The sequence below is a fragment of the Papio anubis genome, chromosome 10, assembly GCF_008728515.1.
Source record: "Papio anubis isolate 15944 chromosome 10, Panubis1.0, whole genome shotgun sequence".
In the NCBI taxonomy this organism is placed as follows: domain Eukaryota; kingdom Metazoa; phylum Chordata; class Mammalia; order Primates; family Cercopithecidae; genus Papio; species Papio anubis.
In genome coordinates this window covers 23,337,700-23,346,464 of record NC_044985.1, presented here as the reverse complement: position 1 = coordinate 23,346,464, position 8,765 = coordinate 23,337,700, and the positions used below count along the sequence as shown (strand labels likewise).

At 33.5% G+C, this 8,765-nt stretch overlaps 1 non-coding gene across 1 annotated transcript; it reads right to left on the bottom strand.

The window, feature by feature from the left end:
- Positions 1–871: 871 nt before the first annotated feature.
- On the bottom strand, positions 872–1,002 carry LOC116269289. The gene has a single exon (XR_004176768.1). It is a non-coding gene; the product is annotated as a small nucleolar RNA SNORA72 (small nucleolar RNA).
- Between the last annotated feature and the right edge of the window lie 7,763 nt (positions 1,003–8,765).

The window sequence follows — 8,765 nt, the reverse complement described above, 5'->3', positions numbered from 1 at the left end:
AAGATCAAATCTTACTCTCTCACAGCCATAATTTCAGAGAAAGTGAAAGAAGTGATGATATTAAAAGAGTAACAAATATTTAGTTTTTAATTTTATATTACAGATAAACCAAAAATACCTGATTACACTCTCTTTTGTGACCAAACATTTTTTTCATTGTTGTGTTTAATAAATGTTAGTTCAGTGTCAGAATGCATGGATGGAGGAAGGGATGGATGGCTGCATGATTCAACAAATAATAGTGGAAATGAATAACTGCTTATACAACGAAGGCACAGGGGTCATCTAGGGAGTGGCTGACAAGTTGGTGATGTATAATATAGCATCCAGAGTATGTTCGTTCACAGTATTTCAGGATTAATTCTTATTTTTTCAGTCTTTTTCACATTGTCTCATACTAACCAAGCTCATAAAACTGATGCAAAATTGAATGCAAATTTAATAACTTACAAAAAGAAATACAGTTGCTAGGTAGACAATATTTATAGTTTTACTGGCCAAATTATTTACTTTGCAAGAAATTACTTGGAAAATCAAAATATAAAGACAAGATTGCTAATGAAATATAAATTAGTACAAGGGGTGTTAATGTAAATGATTACAATGTTAAACCGTGTCATGTCCAGTGAATGCTTCAAAATTAATATTACCAAATTCGACTTCTGTTGAAAATGTATTGTCTAGGATAACCAATATTATTCTGAGCAATTAATTTCCTAGTTTCTTAATTAGTATCAAATGTCTTTTAAACATTCATTTTAACATGTTGCCGAGACAGACATTCCTTATTTATTTTATTTTTATCTAAGAAATTGCATGTCATCACAAGAAACATTTAAAAAATATGATAACTTTTTTTTTCTTTTGTCTGGTTTATCACCAGCATTTATAAGACCAGACCTAGGGAATGGCTACATGTGGGTACATATGCATGTTCTTAATGTAGCAAATGTTTAGCTTATCCTGACTATCACATAATCAGAACATTGAGAATATTCACAGAAAATATGATAACTCTTTGAATGTTAGAAAAACAACCAAACATTCATTGATACAAGATAGGATACTAATGTCAGAAGAAATGCTTAATTCAATTGATGGAAAAGAATATCAATAAAAATAATTATTTGGTATCACCTAAATTAAGATACATCAATTTCACTAATGCTTTGTGAAGAAGAGTTTATAACCAGGATAAGTTCTAGACAACTTTTGTTGTTTGGACTCATGGTAAAAACAATAACATTATATTGAAGTGAATAATTGTAAATGATATCTTTAAAACTGTTACTTAGAATTGTTCTGGCAGTATGGCAGCCTTGATGCTCTGAAAAACTATGCAGTATTAAACACCTAGGAATGCTGAATAAATTTTGACAACTATATCTTTAAATGCATAGGAGAGCTCACAAGAGGGTAAAGGAAAATCCAAAGAGGACCAAAACAAAAAGAAAGCTGACACTAAAGTGATAAGCAAGAACTGAAGCCACATCTGTTCTATAGATATATGGTGAAACCAGAAATCCAAAACTGTGAGTATTAATCATCACCTGGAGAAAGGAGAAAAAGGTCGTGGTGGAGCAACAGAATCCTCACATACATCCAACATCTTTAAGCTACTACATCTCCAGTACAAACATAGGCTAGAAATACATACATACACACACACACACACACACACACACACGTGTCAGTAAAACAAACAAATAAGACAGCAAAGTTAAATACCTTTTTTTTTTTTTTTTTTTTTTTTTTTTTCCCTGCTTTGGTTAAGACTTTGGGGGAAAATATATGCAATCATTGGCTTGAATTAAAAAGAGTTAAGATTTTAATTAAGAATACTTACACAGTTTAGGCCGGGCGCCGTGGCTCACGCCTGTAATCCCAGCACTTTGGGAGGCCGAGGCGGGCGGATCACGAGGTCAGGAAATCGAGACCATCCTGGCTAACACGGTGAACCCCGTCTCTACCAAAAATATAAAAAATCAACTGGGCGTGGTGGCCGGCGCCTGTAGTCCCAGCTACTCAGGAGGCTGAGGCAGGAGAATGGCGTGAACTCGGGAGGCGGAGTTTGCCGTGAGCCGAGATCTCGCGTTTCAAAAAAAAAAAAAAAAAAAAAAAAAAAGTACTTACATAGTTTAGAAAGCCATAGGCAAAAAATAATCACTCAAATTAGTAAAGATAGATGAAAAAAGATATATAGAGATACAATAGATGAAAAAAGAGAGAGGAAAGAAAGAAGAGAAAAAACGCAAAAAAAAAAAAAAAAGAAAAGAAAAGAGAGAGACAGAAAGAAAAAAAAAGCAAGCCAGCCTTAAAAGCGACTAGACAAAATGACACAGAAAATACAGAAGACAATGAAAATAATGACAGCAGATTTCTTTTGGAAGAAAAGACTATCCAGAAAACAGTAGAACAATAGCTTTAATGTATAAAAAGGGCAGACAAAAGAAACAAAACATTAAAAAATAAAAGAAACCTGTGGATCCAAAATTCTATACCTAATAAAATCATCCTTGAAAACCAAGATGAAATAGACTTTCAAAATATATGTAAAATCTTGAGTAATTCATCATCATCAGGTGTCTAAAACAAGCAAATGTTAAGAATGTCCTTCAGAGAGAAGGAAAATGACACCGGATGGAAATCTGGATCCACAAAAGGATTAAAGAGCACTGGAAACGGTAGGTATGTGGATAAATACAAAAAAGTTTATTATTATTATTATTTTAGTGATTTTGAAAGATAACAGACAGTGTAAATTTTTTTTACAATATATTGTGGTATTTATAACATGTGAAATAAATTGTATGACAATAACAAAAAGGCTGAGAGAGGAAAAATAGAAATATTTAGTTGTTAGGTTCTTATACTATATGTGACATAGTATAATATCAACTGAAAATAGATTGTGTTGAATTAAATATGTATACTATAAACACTAAAGCAATCACTAACATACAAAAATATTAGTAAGAGAAATTAAGGAATACTAAAATTATTGGTGAGTTATGCCAGGTTCCTGGATCAAAAACTGTAATATTGTTAAGATGTCAATAGTCAAAATATACTGGAAAAAGAAGAAACAAATTAGAGAACTTATCCTATCTTATTTCAAGACCTGCTATTATGAAACTGTGGTAATAAATATAGTGCTACATTAAGAGATACAAAAATAGGTCAATAGAATAAAATTATATGACAAGAAACAGACTCATACATAGTCAATTAATTGTTTAGCTTTCAAGAAAAATGCTAAATAAATTCAGTAAAGAAAGGATAAACTTTTAAACAAGTATTAAAACAATTAGATATTCACATACAGCAATAATAAAACAAATGTTTCATAAATTTCATAACTTGCACAATACAAAAATTAACTCAAAACAAAGATCTAAATTTTAAAACTAAAGTAAAACTTCTGAAAAGTATCATATGAGAACATTTTTGTAACTATGGATTAGGCAAGCATCTTTTTGCAGTACATTATTTCATTTATATAAAGTTCAACAACAACATAAACTAATTAAAGTTTATAGAAATCAGAATAGAGATTATCTCTAGGCAAGCAAAGATGAGGGTAGCAGCGGTGGCATGTATTGAAAAGGAGTACAAAAATATGTTTAATGTGATGAGATGTTCTATGTCTTTTTTAAAAAGTTTTTTATTGTTGTGTAGAGTAGTTTTAGGTTCACAGCAAAACTGAGAGGAAAGAACAGAGATTTCTTATATACCTCCTGCCCGTACACATTCATAGCCTCTCCCATTATGACCATCCCCCACCAAAGTGATACATTAGTTACAATTGATAAACCTACATTGACACATCATTATCACACAAAGTCCATAGTTTATATGAAGGTTCACTCTTGCTGTTGTATGTTCCATGAGTTTGGACAAACGTAAAAAGATACAAATCCATAATTATGGTATTATTGTGGTAGTTTCACAGTCCTAATAATCCTCTGTACTCTGCCTATTCATCCCTCCCTCCTCTGTATGTCTTGGCAACCACTGGTTATTTTACTGTCTCCTATACATTTGCCTTTTCAACAATGTCATATAGTTGGAATACTACAGTATGTAGCCTTTTTAGGTCACCTTATTTCACCTAGTAGAAGGCATTTAAATAATTGCCGTATCTTTTCATGGTCTGATAACCCATTTCCTTTATTGTAGAATAATGTTCCATTTTCCGGATGTATCGCAGATTATTTATCCATTGAACTAAACAGGGACATTGTGATTCCTTCCAAGTTTTGGCAGTTATGATTAATGATGATGTAAACACCTGTGCACATAAGATTTTTATTCCTTTGGGTAAATTCCAACTCCTTTGGAAGCATGACTGCTGAATCATATTATAAAAGTATTCTTAGTTATATTTAAAAAGGAAACAAAACATCAAACTGCCTTTCAAAGTGACTGTACCATTTTCCATGTCTACCAATAATGAATTAGAGTTCCTGTCACTTCACATCCTCTTCAGCATTTGGTGTTGTCAGTGTTTTTAATTTGGCCATTCTAATACGTATGTAGTGGTATCTCATTGTTTTACTTTGCATTTCGCTTATGATATTTGATGTGGAACATGTTTTCATATGCTTATTTTCCATCTACATATCTTGTTTGGTAAGGTCTGTTAAGTCTTTGGCCTATTTTTAAGGTTTTTTTTGTTGTTGTTATTTTCTTATTGTTGAAGTTTAAGTGCTCTTTGTATGTTTTGGATAATAGTCCTTGATCAACTATGTCTTTTTCAAATACTTTCCCCCAGTATGGGGCTTGTCTGTTCATTCACTTGAGAGTGTTTCATGCATGGGAGATAAAACTAACTATTAGTTAAGTCCAACTTATCAATTATTTCTTTTTTTCTTAATTTTTTTCTTCTACTTTTAGGATCCAGAGGAACACACGCGGGTTTGTTACAAGGGTAAATTTTATGTTGCTGGGGGTTGGTGTGCAAGCGATCTCATTACACAGCTAGTGAGCATAGTATCCTATAGGTAGCCTTCCAACCCACAGCCCCCTCCCATTCTCGCTTCTCAAGCACTCCCCAGTGTATATTGCTTCCATCTTTGTGTCCATGTGTACTCAATGTTTAGCTCCCACTTGTGAGTGAGAACGTGGTATTTGGTTTTCCATACCTGCATTAGTTTGCTTAGGATAATAGCTTCCAGCTGCATTCATATTTCTGCAAAGAAAATAATTTTGCATTTTTTTATGGCTGCTGTGTGTGTGTGTGTGTGTGTGTGTGTATGTATATTTCACATTTTCTTTATTCAGTCCATCATTGATGGATACTTTAGTTGAATCTGTTTTTGCTATTGTGAATAATGCTGCAATGAACATATTAGTGCATGTGTCTTTTTGGTAGAACAACTTATTTTTCTTTGGGTATATATGCAGCAGTAACATTGCAGGATAAAATGGTAATTTTTTAAGTTCTTCGAGAAACCTTTAAACTGCTTTCCACAGTGGCTATGCTAATTTAAATTTCCACCAGCAGTTTACGCGTTCCTTTTCCTCTGTAACCTTGCCACCATCTGTTGTTGGTCTTTTATTTAAGTCTTTAATCCATATTGAGTTATTTTTTTTATTTGGTGAATGGAAGGGGTCCAGTTTCATTCTTCTGTATATGGCTAGCCAGTTATCCCAGCACCGGGTTTTGAAAAAGGAGTCCTTTCCCTATTGTTTGTTATTGTTGACTTTGTCAAAGATCAGATGGTTGTAGATGTACACATTTATTTCTGGGTTCTCTATCCTGTTTCATTGATCTCTGTGTCTGTTTTTGTACCAGATTTATACTGTTTTGGTTGCTGTATCCCAGTAGTATATTTTGAAGTCAGGTAGTGTGATGCCTCTGGCTTTGTTCTTTTTGCTCAGGATTGCTTTGGTTATTCTGGTTCTTTTTTGGTTCTATATGAATTTTCCCAATTCCGTGAAAAAAATATTGCTAATTTGATTGGAATAGCATTGAATCCATAAATTGCTTTGGACAGTATGACCATTTTAACAATATTGATTCTTTTATCCCTGAGTATGAATGTTCTTCCATTTGTTTTTGTCATCTCTTATTTCTTTCAGCTGTGTTCTGTAATTCTTATTGTAGAGGTTTTACTGCCTTGGTGAGCCGTATTTAAAGGTATTTTATTCTTTTTTTGGCTATTGTAAATGGGATTGCATTCTTGATTTGGCTATCAGCTTGGATGTTTCTGATATATAGAAATGCTACTGATTTTTGTACATTGACTTTGTTTCGCGAAACTTTACTGAAGTTGTTTTGCGGTTCTAGCAGTCTTTATTTGATAGAGTCTATGGGGTTTTCTAGGTATAGAGTGTGCAAAGAGAGACAGTTTGACTTTCTTCAGGGTTTGTGCCTTTAATTTCATAACTGAAATCTCATTGCCAAACCCAAGGTCATCAAGAGCTTCTCTTCTGTTGTTTTGTAGGAGTTTTATAGTGTTGCATTTTACATTTAGGTTTATGATCCATTTTCAGTTAACTTTTGTGAAGAGCCTAAGTTCTGTGTCTAAATTCATTTTTTTAAGTGAATGTCCAGTTATTCTTATACCACTTATTAAAGAGACAATTTTTTATCCATTGTATTTTCCTTGTTCTTTTTTAAAAGATCAGTTGATTATATTTATGTGGGTCTATTTCTGAGCTTTCCATTCTATTTGTAGATTTTTTTTTCTGCCAATATCACACTGTTTCTTTTATTATAGTTTTATAGTAAATCTTAAACTTGAGTAGTGTCAGTTCTTCAAATTTGTTGTTCTTCTTCAATATTGTTTTGGCTATTCTGGATCTTGTGCCTCTTTATATGAACTCTAGAATTAATTTGCTAATAGCTAAAAAATAATAATAACTGTCTGGCAGTTTGATTGAGACTGCATTGAATCTGAAGATCCAACCGGAAAGAAATGGCATCTTGACCATACTGGAATCTTTGCCTTGTTCTCAGTCTCAATAAGAAAAACAGCTATTTTCTCACACTTTAGAATGATGTTAGCTATAGTTTTTTAAATAAATATTTTAGATCAAGTTGGTGAAGTTTCCTGGTATTCTATTTTGCAGGGAGTTTCTTTTAAATCATAAATGGGTATTGGATTTTGTGAAATGCTTTTTCTGTATCTATTGATTATAATCATGTGGCTTTTCTTCTTCAGCCTGATTATGTGATGAATTATATTAATTGATTTTTAAAAGTTGAATTAGCTGTGCATTCCTGAGAAAATTTTCTCTTGGTTTTGGTGTACAATTGTTTTCATACAATGTTGGACTCTGTTTGCTACTATTTTGTTAAGGATTTTTGCAACTATGCTTGTGAAAGTAATTAAAATCTTTTTAATTATTGCAATGCATTTGTCTGGTTTTAATATTAGCATGATGCTGGACTTATAGAATGAGTTAAGAGGTATTCTCTTTGCTTCTATCTTCTTAAAGAGATCCTTTTTTTAAATTGATACAATTTCTTCCTTGAATGTATGGTAGAATTCACCAGTGAATTCTTATCCGGACCTTGTGCTTTCTGTTTTGGAAGAGTTTTAGTAAGTTCAGGCTGCTATAACAAAATTATATAACCTGGGTAGCCTATAAACAAAAGGAACTTATTTTCAATAGGTGTGGAGAATGGAAAGTCTAAGATAAAGTTGCCAAGTTTTGGTGTCTAACGAGGGACATAGATAGCTTTTCATAGATAGCTTCTCCCTGTGTTCAATACACTATGTGTATCGAAAGGGGAAAGACAGCTTTCTGGTGTTTCTTTTATAAGGGTTCTGGTTCCATTAATGAAAGCACTATTCTCATAATCTAATCACTGTTCAGAAACCCCACCTTTGAATACCATCACACTGATGATTAGATGTTCAACATATAAAATCTGGAGGGACACAAACATTCAGATCATACTATTCCACCCCATCTCCACAAAATTTATGTCCTTCTTGCTTGTAAAATACATTTATTCCATCCCAATAGCCTCAGAAATCTTAACATGTTCCCACATCAACTCAAGTCTGAAGTCCAAAGTTACATGAAAATATTATCTAGATATGGGTGACACTCTCTAGTTGTGAACTTATAAAATAAACAGGTTATGTTCTTCCAAAGTACTGTGTTGGTACAGGCTTAGGATATACATTCTGATTCTGAAAGGGATCATTAGGAAAGATGACAGAGGTAACAAGTCCCAAGCAAGTCTGAAACCAAACAGGGCAAACAGAGTTAAATATTGAGGATCAAAAATAATCTTTTACTCAATGTCTTGCTTTCTGGAAATACAGGATGGGGGTTGGGCACCAGAATCCAGGCAACCTTGTCCTACAAAACCTAGATGGAGATAGCCACATCCCAACAGTTCATGCACTCTGTGCTCTGGGGAAGTTGAGATGGCACACAGTGGACATTGCCAACGTTGAGTATTTGTGCCCTCTGGAGAGGTAGCCAACTCAGTTCACACTGCACCTGAACCCACTGGAGCCACACCTAGGGCAGCCAAGGAGCACTGTGCTAAAATTCATGGAGCACAGCCTTGAAATCGCTTGGACCTCCAGTTCCTTGTACTCTGGGCCTATGATGGGAGGTGGTAACTCCAGTAATTTACAAAATGCCCTCAGGATTATTCCTCTATTGTCTAGATGAGTAGTCCCTGGCTTCTCTTGAGATAACAAATCCAGACAAATCTTATGAAAATCCTTTGTCTCTACCTTTATTCTCTTCTAAACATATTTTATCATTCCTTGCAACATGAGTAGGCTGAGAAT